We start from the raw sequence: 15252 nt of genomic DNA on the forward strand, positions 1-15252 counted from the left end.
GCTAGCGAAGATGAAGTGTGGTGGGACAAAGTATTTATTTTACCATCTGAGTTACAGTGACATCCTTACGTTACCCCCCTTCCCCTTTCTCAATAAGGATGTATCCTTATCTTGAAAAAAAAATCTTATATTGTGCATGTGTAAAAAGTTGAAAACAGCCTCTTAACACTGTACAATAGATATTAGTTTTTATCCAAAGTTAAATATGGAAAGAAAATGTACATATGATATGTTATTTATTTTTATTTTATAGAATTAAAATATTGATATTTACATTTGAAGAATAATGGGTGTGTATTGTAATATTTTATAATTTTAACTTATCTATATATTTTTTCTTACAATAAAATGTTTTATATTTTTATATATTTAAATTGACCGGGCCTCCGTTATTAAAAGTAATACACGAACCTAAGTCTGTAGATAAAGTTAGAATGATTAATAACAAAAAAAAAAAACGAAAGAAAAAAAAATTAATACATATATGTAGCTCCAGTTTATGGGCGGATCCAGGAGGGGGTGGTGGTCCGGGGGTTGGACCCCCCTTTATTTTTGCCTGGAGAAAAAAGAGTTTTCTGTATTATTATATAGATAATATTATGTCTTAAATTTTGAATAAGATAAGTAGTCCGATCTCTGCCCTTTCTGCTCAATATGTGAGTTTTCCTTATTTCCTTTCCTCCGAGTTCCATCAGATCCATGACCCCGACCACCACAATTAACATGCAAGGTTTCACTTTGATATCATTAAATTCCAGCGAATGTTAGTTATGCCATTTTTTTTGGCTTGTCAACTCTGTTCGGAGGTTGGCCCTTTTGAAACCCACTGCTACGGAATTGATTCTATGCTTGAATGTTGGAGGCACCGTCCTGGAACCCCCCCCCCCCGGCAATCAGACCAAAAAAAAAGCACATGCTGTAACATAATACAAGATTTATCAATATGGTCGGCATATGTGGTTGGAAAGTCTTAGCCAGTTGTGTATTATGCAAGTCAGTGGCACCAGGTCATTGATTTAGGAGACAGTGTTCATTTCTCCATGACCTTTACTACATTTAATTGTATAAAGTCATGTTATTATTTCTAGAAATCCCCATTTTCTCTAGCCAGGGGTATACGATCCGCTCCAGTCCTTTGTAGCTGAATGGTAAGATAGGCGAGGACAGATCGTAAGCCCTTGATAAGCAAAGATGCAGAATCCCAGGTTTCCCCGTTTTCTTTTTTTCCCCGTTCACTTTCACACGCTGGTTAGTCGCATCATCAGCGAATTCTTTTCTTTTTGGACGTCCGTTTGACAGATAACACTTATAAGCATGTGTAATGTAATTAGTACATTGACCGCTATGTACAGTAGGTTACTCAGCTAGCTGGAAAGGATGAGAAATTTCTGAGCTGCTATATACCAACCGAGTTCCAAACTTCAAGCCACGTCTTGTCAGAAATCATTTTCATGTCCGTTTTAATTGCACAATGTGACTTATTTTTAAACTTAAAAACTGCAGTGCTGCGAAAATAATATTTTGTGATTCATTTTTATAAGCGCCTATATGAAAATGTGCAAAAGCGAAATGTTACATGTCACATTTCTAATTACAAATAAATTTAATTATAAGCCTTACAAAGGAGAGAAAGTGCTGAATAAGAAGTTTTTATTTCTTATTATACATTAATGACATTACTGAAGGCATACATAGTGAAATCAGATTATGGCGGTTTTAATCATTGTTTGCAATAGTGGACACTGATATTAGCTTTACTCCTACATCATTAAATCTTAAACTGTGATCGATTTTTGATAAAAATAAAGAAATGGTCAAACTAAATGGTCATTACACTTTAATGCTGATAAAAAAAAAATGTTTATTTTACAAGAAAGCACCGCCTTTTCCCAGACTGATTCATTTTGGTGAAAACGGAAATATTATTGAACAATCTAATAGTCATACACATCTAGGACTCCTATTCCAATCTGATGCTAGCTGGAATAATCATGTTTCTGCTAACGAAAAAGCTTTAAGAGATAAATATTTTAAGACTTTTAAAGACACACATTAGATAGGAAATTCTTTAATGAAAAATATATATAGTAGATAATTTGATAAGATTACAGGCACATTAATGAATAAGGATAAGTATGTGGATAATTGCTCACAAGAAAATGCAGAATTATTCAGAAAATCCATTTGTAATTTGCAAAAAAAATTACTGGTCTTAGAAATAGGACAAGAGTCTTAATTTTTTTAAGAAGGCTGTGAGTCATTACAGAGAAAACAAACCATATAACTTTTAATATTATATTTATAAAATGTTCCATGGTATTGCTCCTAATTATCTTAACGAATTAATACAGCCCTTCCAACCAGTGCAACGACTCTTATAGTTTGAGATCAGATGGTAATAATCTTACTTTACCATTATGTAGAACTGTATCATACTATGAAAGTTTTATTATTACTATGACTGTTGTAATTATTTATGCGGAAGTGAAAATGTTGACTTTTTATCGAAATTTTCGGTCAAAATTAAACGCACCTTTTAGCAGTTGTAAATAATTCAAAATATGGAAGCTAAAATTGAATATACTTACTGTTAACTACGTAACAAAGCTAGTAATCTTAATGCACACCTAAAAAATCATTATATAGCAACACATCTTTATTTTCCAAAGTGTAATTACCATACAGAAGATAATAAACACTTTTTTATTTTACAGCATATAAATCAAAGAAATAAAGCCTAAAAAAACGTTTTAATGAGCTTGATGTACCTTTTGATCTAAAAATTCTTTTAATTAGTTTGAAAGTTTGTTGTACACATATTATAAAAAATGTACATGAATATATATAACTGTTTTAATCATATTTTCTTTTTTTATGCACTCTGTGTCACTTTATACATGTTATATATTTAATAAAATAATTTCAATCAGTGATCGTCTCTATGGTGTGGTTGCGTGTGTGTGTGAGGGTGTGTGTGTGAGTTGTCCCCGGCAAGTGCATGGAAGAATTTTATTCAGTAAATAAATTGTGCATTATTTCGGCATAGTATGTTACGCTATATAAATCCTGTTATATAGAGATAGTAGGGTATGGGTTATATAGAGACAAACTGACAGGAAGCATAATAAATATCGATATGATATCTAAAGCTGTCAATTATCATTTGGTAATAAAAACGTCCTACCATTTTAATTCGTTTAAAATTTGATCATTTTTGTATATCTTTACATGGAGCTCTTCTTCTAAAGGATCAAGATCAATATAGTCTGAAAATGGCCACAACCCCACAGCCCTCTTAAATAAATTAAGGGGGACTTAGCGCCTTTAGAAGCGCCGCCATCTTGTTCGATTCACTTTTTGAAAGTGAAAATCTGAATAGTTGTCAACAAGAGAGATGTTCGTGTTCATCTTAGAAGATTTAGTAAAGAACTATAACGAAGATTATGTTCTGAAGTCGATTCCAAATATAGAATCACGAATGTAAACCAAAGATATACATGCAGAATGCAAGTTCCACATTTTAAAATATATATATAATGTATGTCAGTTCTGCACATAACCTTCTGGGTCCCCATCAGGACTTGGCTTTGGAACGAAAAAGGGTTGTCTGTATTAAGCAATATTATGACATTTAAAACCCACCCTACCGCTAGTTAAAATTTTTTGGGTCCGAAGTCTCTAAAAAAGTGTTTTATAAATCGGTTTTGAAATTTCTGGATTTTGAGTTTCAAAGGTGTTTATTTTACATGTACTTTACATGTGTTGCCAGTGGCTGTGCTGCGTTTCCTCTGTACTACCTATATAGACAGTTCCGTTCTAGATAATTTTGTTTTGACATGGTTTTGCAATATTATGAATGTATTTCATTAATATTCTACTTCAAAACCGAGCACAACGGGCTTCCGGCCGTATTTAACAACATTGTTATTGATACAGGCTTTTTCACTTGTGGTCTCAGGTCAATATTCGGATAGACACTTCTTATGCAAGTAAGAATTTATACAAGTTGTGTAAGTTCACTGCTTTATTTTGAACTTTAGAACAAAAGTCAATAAGTACTAATAGTTTTCAACAGAAGAAAGCTCAGCCAAAGGGCTTGGAATCAGAGGTGGATCCAGGATTTATAGTGAAATGACAGGGACAAAGGGTGGATCCAAACTGTGAAGCACGAAAACCTTTTAACGCAAGAATATAAGGTGGTTAGATAAGTGCACACCTTTTGCTTCAATCTTAAGAGGGTCTGTGCTTCCTGGGGGTACTTTTTTGCTTCCTTGGGGGAAACCAGCTCTTCTTAAAGTTTGATAAATCCAAGTTTAAAGTCACACTTTTAATCAAATTTAATACCAACCGAGTTCCAAACTTCAAGCCATGTCTTGTCAGAAATCCTTCTCGCCACTTACTTCCGCCCCTGAATTGCCCATTAATTTAGAGCCCTGGCAGTGCAAGTTACCTTCATTTTATATTCGTTACCCTGGTTCCAGTCATGATAAAAGTTAGTCTAAAGGAAACTCCATGCATCAAATTTATTGGGACAATCAAAGGAGAGAAAGTGCTGAATAAGAAGTTTTGTATTTCAATTAGTATTGACCATTGAAAAAGTGTGGTTACAACCTTTAAGGGTATTTTGGTAAAAAATCTACATATGCACTATATGACACTCCGAAGTTGATATGTGGAGTTTGACCCCCAATTTAAAAAGAAAAAAATGGAGGGGGGGGGTCCAGTGGGGACAATGTCGGAACACGTAGGATTTATGCCTGTTTACCATTTCTATTTATTATAAAATTGACATGCTTCACATTAAGTGGGCTATTGTTAGAAGGTCAGCAGAGGCCATTTATTTTGAGAGTCCTATATACTTACCAAGAAGACGTTCTACACACATCAACCCCGCAGCACACTGTGTTGTTTCTCTTAAATGGAAAGGATCATGTCATCTTTCGCAACAAACTATCACAAAGTTTTGAATTAACAGAAACGTATAATGACCATTATTTCACAGGAATAATCAATTTAAGTAATTTAATTCATACTCAATTATTTGTGTTAAGTATTGAAACTAAGGACCATTATCGGTATATGAAACTAAATTAAATTTGTGATTAAGATGGTTTTAAGTTACAGTTGACTTTTTATATATAAATATGTTTATGAAAATCGCCGTAGAATAGCAAAGAAACGTACTGTATTCATTCTTTCTCTTTTGAGGCCCGTGTCAATTTAATTTGTGCATTTCAAAGCAGCATGGAACTTTTTCTAACCACCAATAATCAGTCTGACGAAGCTTCTTTGAATTATTGTAATGTGGTGTAAAGGTACATACAGAAAATTACTTTAATACGAAAAACCTCCCGTAGCGAACAAAGTTAGTATTGTTAAAGAAAATCAGCAGAGGCCATTTATTTCTGCAGAAAAATAGTCCAAAAACCAGACTGCACTCGAACAATATAGCCCCGCAGCACACTGTGTTGTTTCTGCAGATAAAAGCACGAAAGGTCGTTCATCTTTCGCAACAAAAAATCACCCAAAGTTCAAAGATAATTCAATATCAATTAATCTTATTTATTGTAATTAAAATGTGGGGGAAATCTGAGAGGACATTTTCTATGCCCAGAAGAGAAATTTATTTAACTACAGAACAAACTGAAAGCTTTTTATGTACTATATCAAGAAGAAGTAGATTTATTAAAACACAAATGGCTATTAAATTATTATATATCTGAAATGTCCCCAGAAAACAAAAAAAATTTGGAGGGTATTAATGAACTTCTATGTTGAGAAATCATACCGTGTAAATGAAACACTGGAGTCAGATGTGAAATCACATCTGAAATCACATCTTACAAGTCAGACCGTGTAAATAGGCCTTAACATGGTTGTTATGTAGAGTCTTTATATGAATGATTCTACAGTATTCACCTTTCTGACTGTCTGTACATAAATGTTAACCTTCTCCGACCCTCTTTAGATGACCCTGACATATCTGAAATATTCCCACACCTCATATTTATCCTAATGAATGATAAAATATAGATTAACATTATGAGTATTCGAAAGCGGAGTGGAGTACATGTGACAATGAGAAACAAATATTGACAAACGTCCATCAACTGCCAAACGAGATAGAAGTAGATCTATATAGATAGATGTATATTTACCTGCTACTAAAGGAAAACTACGACGGCCGTAACGTGTACAACATTTTCACTGAAAGCTCACTGACACAGTGCACCTAAAAGGAAAAGTGTACAGTATCTGTGCCCATGTACACTATACACCAATGTAATTTGTGTAAAGTGTTAGGAAAAGTTTCATGTACACTCTACATCTAAAGGTGGGTCACCCGCGCGGCGCAGTGGTTAGAGCGTCTAGCTGCTATAAAGTCGCGAAGTAAGGAGTTGATCCCTACGTCGCGGATTCGAATCCCACTGTGGGACGGGGAGGCCGGTCCTTCGGACGAGACAGTATAAACCGAGGTCCCGTGTCGCAGTAGGTGCTGGCACGAAAAAGATCCCTCCCTGCTCAATGGCCCTAAGTGCCGAATAAAGGACAAAATTCGCAGCTCTCCACCGGCAAGTGGTGGCGCGTCTCCCTGTAATGAAAAATTCTCGAGAGAGACGTTAAACAATATCCAATCAATCAGTCAATAGAGGTGGTATCAAGTATTAAAACAGAACCAGACGAGTGTTTCTTTGTGTTGCTCCCGTGATTTCTTTTTGAAGTTCACAGATCCGGGGAAGTGCTGACAAATTAAGTTTCTTAAATAATTCCGCAAATAATAAGTAAACAACAAATTTAGCTTTTGATAACAGTTAAAAAAAGGTCATCAGTTAAATTACGTTTTTAAACAGATCATCATAATACATGTTACTATCGAAATTGCTATTTAGGACACATCTTGAAAATTGGGTCAGTCTGCCAGAGGTCCAACAGCATTCAAGTTTTCCAATCAAAAAATGGAAAGTGATTTTCACACAACATAAAATAACTCTCGTTTTCATTTCAGATTGTGTGAAAATGCTTATTTATCCTCAAGTCGCGGGTTCGAATCCCACTGTGGGACGTGGAGCCCGGTCCTTCGGATGAGATCGTATAAACCGATCGAGGTCCTATGTCGCAGTAGATGCTGGCACGAAAAAGATCTCTCCTTGCTCATCCACCTGCAAGTGGTGGCGTCTCCATATGAGTGAAAAATTCTCGAGACGTTAAACATCATCATCAATCAATCTACTGGACATACACGTTCATTTAGCCATTTCCTTATAGCAAAATTATATTTGAAAATACTTCATGTTAATGTTAACTTAAAGAGGCACTTTGCAGGAGCAACACGATAAAGAAACATTGGTTCTGTTTTGATACTTGATATCACCCTTAGATGCAGAGTGTACATTAAACATTTCCTGACACTTTACACACATAAAATTGGTGTAGAGTGTACATGAAATCTGCAAAGACGCTGTATACTTCGTACACTTTTCGGTTTAGGTGTAATGTTTCAGTGAGTTTACACTGAAAATGTTGTAAGCGTTAGGCCCTACTCATATAGCGTTAGTGTAAATTGGCGGCCGCTATCGGCCATCGTAGAAAACTTGGTAGTGTACGTGCAGCCTAGACCAACTTATCTGTAGGGTCAAAAGAGGGAGTCAAGGTTCACAGATATCGTATGGGACTGTCTGCATATTTTAGTAAAAGTCTGTTATAAAACGATGGAAACTCCATCAGTTTTGTTTTTATAATCTTTATTTATCAAACCAAATAATTATCTATATATCATCGATAACTAATTTTCATGGAGTTTCCAATGACATAGCATAGAATGAAATATGAAGATAGTGTACAGCAATCAAAATCAAGCATCCACTGAAACAATACCAATTGGCAGCAGAGCAAACACGGTCCTTTTAAAACATCAAAGGTGGGATCTGGTGCCATGGAGGAGTAAGTATCCCCTGTCTACCAGGTACAGCTGTCGTGTGCTTCTTGTCATCATCAGCCAAACACAAATGGAATCTGTTGACAATTCATTGTGAAAATAATGGCCTGATAAACGTCTGTCAACATTCGACTTAATGAGGAAATTGTTTTCTGACAAGGTCATTGTTTGCGAAATGTGTACTTTAAAGATGAATGATCTGATCTTTTTAATTTCAGAAAATTTTGATTTACCATTATAATTTCTTTAAAGTGTAAATGTTTCTAACTTCCCGAAAATAACACTTCGCAAATGTTCGGGAGAAAAAGAAATTAGAAGGATAAAAATAATTATTATTCTGTGTTAACAACAACAAATATGACTGCTGATAATGCACATGCGCACCAACCAAAGGTTTAAAAATTTGGGCCGTTTATAGGTAGTCGGTCGGGAGAGAGCAACCAAACGATATTTTAAAGATGACCTTAAATGCTGGGGGGGGGATTCAAAAATTGTTAATGTGGAAAACTGTAAAGTTTACACTTGCTGGGGAGAAAAGTTTTTTTTGTTAAAATCATTAGAAATTTCACATTTTTCCATGGCGGATGACTCTAGACAGTGTATCCAGATTTTTTTCTTACTTTTTGTCTCTGAGCGTCTATCCATCTTGGTTTATATTCAGTAACCTCTTCTGTTATTTCTTCCCATTGTGACCTTTTAGGTTAACATGTTCCCAATTTCCAAACTAGTTCATTGATTTTCTTGGTCTTAATTATGTGGAAGGGTGATTATTGGTTCCTCTGCCCCCGTTTCCCCAACACAATATTATTTTTGACAAACCTTGCGACAAATGAGATTAATGCATTTCGTGTCTGTTTGAAAAGACGATACCGTGATATCTGTATAAATCCGGCTTGTAACTTGGCTTAATTAAATGATGCACATGCTTGCAGGTTATAGTAAAAGGTATTGGTCTTATCTATCGTGTCTTGTCATTTGAATTTCGAATTTAACTTTGAACAAGAGGAGAGGACCATAAGACCGGATAATTTGAATTATTAATAGGGATTCTTATTAAAATTTATGATAAAAAATACGATTTTTGAATTCTATCTTAATTGTATGTTTTATAAATATTGAAATTAATACCAACAGTTTTTTTAAAATAGATATCAATATCGACATAAAGATATACATGTATAAGTAGTGTGTTCTAGTATAAGTTGAAGCAGAAGACATCACTTAAAACAACATTTAACAATTTTTTAATCTACAAATTGCAAGATCAGGTAGAATTGAAATCTGTGGGGACTGAAATCCGTGACCTACTTTTGGAATTGACCTGTTTATGACTATATTAAGAAAACATTTACATGAGTAATGTCTAGATTTCGGACTGTCCAGCTAACTGACCAAACACAACGACAAACAGATTAAGGAGATTCGATGTCCAGTTCTTACATCCATCTGTTCAACTCTCAATAAATGACACTTGTTTACTTTCCTCTTTGTCAATCTCTAAAATAATGTTAGTGTTGAGGACCTAAAAACGCTTACGCTTTTGTTGTTCGATCGAAGCTATGCAAACCTACATGTGTACATGTATTTGGATCAAACTATAGGATGTTAAAACTGAAAACCCTTTATAAGCAAAAGTGTAAGGCGAAGTAAAAGTCGTTATATAGAAGACTAAAAGGGCCATACCCCCGGCCCACCCCATAAGGCCTTTTACGCCTTTACGCTTTCGTATGCAGCAATACTTACAGACATACAGAATATAAAAGGTTTTGATTTACAATTCTTGTAAAGTGTATAAAAAGTAACAAGAAGTAAAGTCAATTCTTAGAAAGTATAGTGCCCCCTCCCATAGTTTAATTTAAAAAAAAAAAAAAGAAAATTGTCCTTTTTACTCATTTAATTGTCGTTTTTACTCATTTAGTTGTAATAAAAAACATCACATTTTTATAATTATGGCAAGTATTATTAATAAAGTTCTCTCTTCTTAATTCCAGTTTAATTTTAAAGTGTTATTTAATAAAATTAAGATTTATGGTAATTAAGATTATGTGTGGTCAACATACTAAGGATGAATATCTTTGAGGTTTTCTAATCGTGAAGAACTTGCATAAAATTACGAAAAGTGCAGGTATTTTATGCTTTGCTGAAACCACTTATTATTCATTTTGGTTGCAAAATTTGGAATACAAAATTATGTCAATATATTTTAATGAGCTTAGCGTGGGATACCTTGACTCTTACCAATGATAAATAAAATGTTTATTTTCTACAATGATTTACATCATCTATATTTTTTTATTACCTAACCCCCTGTTTATAACTGTACGGTGTCTTTGTAATCTCCCTACTGATTTATGCATTACACAAGGTCGTTGTTCCATGTGCGTCATTGCGGAGACGATTTTCCTTTATGTACGAGGGTTGTCCCAAAATTTCGTAGACTGAGCTCATATCTTTTAAAGATATTAATGTATCTTTATAAAATTTTCAGGGTGGATAAAGCATGTTCTTGGCAGAAAAATTACGAAGTTGTATCATGTTTACTTGAAAACTTTTCGAGTAATAACATTTAAAGTGATATAGTTCTCTAACACCCGGAGCAATCTGCAACGTCAAAAAATACATATGTCAACGGTTCAAATTTTTGGAGAAAATATTTCAATTACCAGAATCAAATTCTTAAATTAAACGAAACGGTTATAGTTATAAATGTAAAATATCATAATTGCTATGATATGATCGAACATTAAAATATGTAAACAAAGTATATGCATGTACAGGTATGAAATGATAATAATTTAAAAACGCTACATTTCTACGAGCTTTTTGTCTATTTTCTCTAATGGATTTGCACAATGGAACTCTTGCCCATTTCTTAGCCCTGTCTTTTATTTTAATTTCTGTTATTGACATATACATAGAGAAACCGTTTTAGTCATTTTAAATACTAAGGAGGAGAAAAAGTTTCCTAGTCTACCAAACATTTATGACTGGTACATTTCTGTAACAGTGAATTCAGGATCAAAACACTTGATCATAGTCCAGTGCGCCGCCTGGGCCAACGCAGCCGCCATTTTTTAAAAATTTGGATTTTAACCCCATGTATATAAAACGTTATAAAATTCATATTTATCAAAGCATACACACCAAAATTTGAGGAAATATAGTTTATAAGATAATGTTAAGAATTTTCATTTCCATTAAATAAAATATGGGGTAGTAATTACTTTTCCGTAGGATTTTAAATATAATATACCAAATTTTTATTGCAACTTTTGGGTTTGCGCCGCCTTCCTAAACCAGACAATGAAATGTGTCTTTTAAATTGGAATAATTTGTGTAGTTACTCCATATTTGTCCATGAATTTATTAGATAGTGTTGGTTTAACCTATATACGAAGTTTCATTCATGTATGACGTAGGGTTCCTACAAAATAACGCTTGTCTACGGAATTTTGGGACAACCCTCGTATGTATAAAAACTTAGAGTTTGACAGGATAAATACTATATGTGTTTTTCTTCGTTTGTAACGAGAAAGGAAATTGTCAATACTCTATAAATGTAAACAGTCAGAATTCTGAAAATATTGACTTCCGGAATCAATTGTTTTGAAGTTTCTTATATTTATTTCCATTAATTATAGTGCAAACCAAGTCAATTTTCATGTTTATTTTATATTTACAATTTCTATCCATCCTGAAGGCAATGCTCTATGGTTTCTAAACCTTATCAGAGATCCAGTGTTAGGCATCTTTCGAAACATGCTCATTGCTCTTGTTAATTGTTATTATCCCGCATTAATTCATATGTATGTCATAATTAACTTTTTTAAAAGTTCTTTCATCCCACTGTGGAAAATCAAAATTCTATGTATGGCACGCCAAATTCACAAAAATGAGCAAAACATAGTTTCATAGTCGATAAGCTAGGTTTATCAGTTGTAAACTATAGTTTACGGACTGTAAACTATAGTTAACAACGTTAATCTATATTTTACATCTGTAAACCATATAGTTAACGCGATAATCTATGTTTCACAACCGTAAACTATACTTAACACCAAAAACAATCATTTGCGATCGCAAAACATAGATTATCTGATAAATACAGTTTCACGATTTGTCAACTATGGTTTACAACTCTTAACTATAGTTAACGATCGTAAATTATAGTTTACAGACGTGAATCTATGTTTATCAACAAAATCTATTGTTAACGTTTTATTACAGACGGATAAATTCGTAAACTGTAGTTAACAACCGATAAATATAGTTTTACAGATGAAAACTATACTTAACGAATCGTTAACTATAGTTTACGGTTTGTAAACTATAGTTTACAGTCGATAAACCTAGTTTATCAATTATGAAACTAGGTTTAGCTCATTTTTGTGAATTTGGCGTGCCATATCTATGTTCACAAGTTAGAATCTGTAAAGAGTTCGTGAACATTTCATTAAATTGTTTCATTAAACAACTATCTGTTGGTATTTTTTGTAACTTATTATCTTAAGGGTTCCTTCAACACAAAGGAAGAAAAAATAAAGTAATTAGATAATACTGATTATATAGACATATTATCAAGATACATTTGCTACAGAGTTGGAGGAATATAGCTATGTATTGTGTGGATGGGTTAGTTCTATGTTTTGTATGGATGGGTTAGTTCTATGTTTTGGGTGGATGGGTTAGTTCGTCCTTTGTGCGAAACGGAAGTGACGTAATTTGCATATCGTGATAGATACCAAATGCTACCTTGATTAAGAGATAACCTCTTTGCGAGGGGATGCGCAGTTTTCAAGTCCCTTGTTTTAAATTCATTTTAATTTGCTCTTTTTTTCTGAAAGATAATCCGTAAAATAACCCTGAAATGAAAACTTGGAATTTCGGCTGGATATTGTCAACCAATGTGAGATTAACCACAAGAGAATTTAAGAACATTTCATGTGTGTTTTCATTTTTGCCAGTGCTGCTTTGAATACATATAGGTATACGAATAATATAGTATTCAGTGGGGGTAACGAAGTATTTATAATTTGATTAAATGATTTAAAGAACATTCTTTGATGCATGACAATTTCACACTTAACCTAGCAGTCCTGTTTCCCCGGGCTTGTTTTCTGTTAATTATTCTTCCTGGTCCTCCGGACTCGTTCACCTTTGAGACGTGACTTCAGTGAACTTGTACGAGGTATCGTAACCAGGTCTGGTCGTGATCACCCTGGTCTTAGTTCTCCCTGTCCTACTCTCAATCAACACCTGCTGCACCTTCATGTAAAGATTAATTAATACACCGCGTGCAAGAGAAAGGACGGCCAGGCCGCAGGTCGGAGGAATGTTCTTGAAACTGAGAAACTAATTTCACATTTTCATAGTTACTTTTCGACTTTAAGTTTTTTAATTAATAAAATCGAGGGTAAGTCTTACTTTTTTAAGTACATAAGCAATAACAAATTTTACTATATTATATGCATTGAAATATTTTTGAAGATATGTCATGCAACTCTTGTTGTCTGGCTGTTCATTCGCAGCACTTTCTAAAATTATGATAGAAATGGGCTTCATGTTTGCCTCGTACCCTGATATATTGGGAAGTTCGTAATATTCATGTATAAGAAACAAATATTCTTTCTTCAAAGTCAATAAAGCATGATTAAAGACATTTGCGGTTTCAGTTTTCTTTGAATTCTACGCTCGTGGTTTCTCTTTATTTTGTAACATATATAGGACCGTGCAAGCATCTTTTCTAAAACTCGAAAATTCTATTTCGGGGTGGTTGGAGTTATAAGTTCTACATGTACTATGCTGCAACGAAAAGGGGGAAAGAGACAGCCAACCTTTCAGTGAAGAATTTCAATATTATTTTTTTTTTTGGTTTAATTGGAAAATAGAAAATATTCCTCTTTGATTAATTTGCAAAATACATGTATGAAACATATGGAAATAACGAACAGTATTCAAGATCAAAAGTCTATAAAACAATACAAAATAGGAGCAGAGCAAACACGGGCCTCCAGAACATCAGAGGAGGGATCAGGTGCCATGAAGGAGTGGTCATCCCTGACGACCGGTTACAACCACCGTGTGCTCCTTGTCATGATCGGGAAATAACGGGAAGATCCGTTGTCAATTCAGTGTATAAATAATGGACTAACAATTAGTATGAAACATGTCAGTCACCATTTGACTCAATGATAAATTGTATTCGCTGACAAGGTCATGGTATCTACCAAAGATTCTTGTTTCATCAACTTGTTTGTCAACAATTTACCTCGTTTTAGAAATTGTACATACGTAGAGCATGCTCTTGCATATCGGAATCAACTGAGATATATACATGTACATGTACATAAACTCCGTTTGCAGGTGAAGAAGGTATATTACTGCAAAAATGAGGGAAGTTGACGATTGCCTTTCAAAAAAAAAATTGAAAAATCCTTTTCCGAATATAATTTTTCTTAATTATACAGAAACAACAGTACCACGGGGGTGACAGAGAATTGTATTAAAATCGTGAAACTCCCATAATATGCTTTAAGCAAGTAAAGCCATGTTAAATTTCTTTTATTTTTATTCTAAAAAATTTTAGAACTTCTTTAAAGATGTAATTAACTGTATTATATCTGCCTATAGTCTTTATTTGTACTGTTAGTAGTATATTTTTTTTTGTTTTAATTGAAAAGTGCACTTACATAAAGCCCGAAAGTCGATATCTTCGTTTCTATTGTCTTTACTAAACTTCTACGCAGGAGCACAGAAAAGTCACACGGAATACATGCATTGGGCTCACAAATAAATGATATAGGTCTGTTATATTGTGTTAATAATTATCATTTTGCACCTGCTCATTTTATATTTTCCAAGAAATAACAGAAAAAGACGTAAGCAGAAAAAAATCCATTTGCCAGGTCGCGATATTTCTCAAATACCTACATGTACGTTTTATGTTTATCTGCTATTCTCTCTAGAGAAGTTTATTTGTAGGAGGATTCTTAAAATGATTTACGACGTATATACATACCCGGAAATTCTCTAAACTGTCCAATGGTAGAAAACCTATTTATGCCCCCTAATCAAAGATACAGGGGTATATAGCTTTTGCCCTGTCCGTTTGTCTGTCTATCTGTTTGTCTACAAAAACTTACATAACTTTTGAGTGGGTAGAGCTTTGGCATTCATAATTCACAGGTGTAGAGTATTCCTTACAATAAGACTTTTCTTTGGGTACCACCAAATTTGACCTCTTGATCTTGACCTTGGAGTTTGACCCTCTTTTACAAGCAAAAATATCACACTTTAACCTTGGCCATAACTTTTCA

The sequence above is a fragment of the Saccostrea cucullata genome, unplaced genomic scaffold (assembly GCF_032062105.1).
Source record: "Saccostrea cucullata isolate Sc308-1 unplaced genomic scaffold, CSIRO_AGI_Scuc_v1 ctg137, whole genome shotgun sequence".
NCBI lineage: Eukaryota > Metazoa > Mollusca > Bivalvia > Ostreida > Ostreidae > Saccostrea > Saccostrea cuccullata.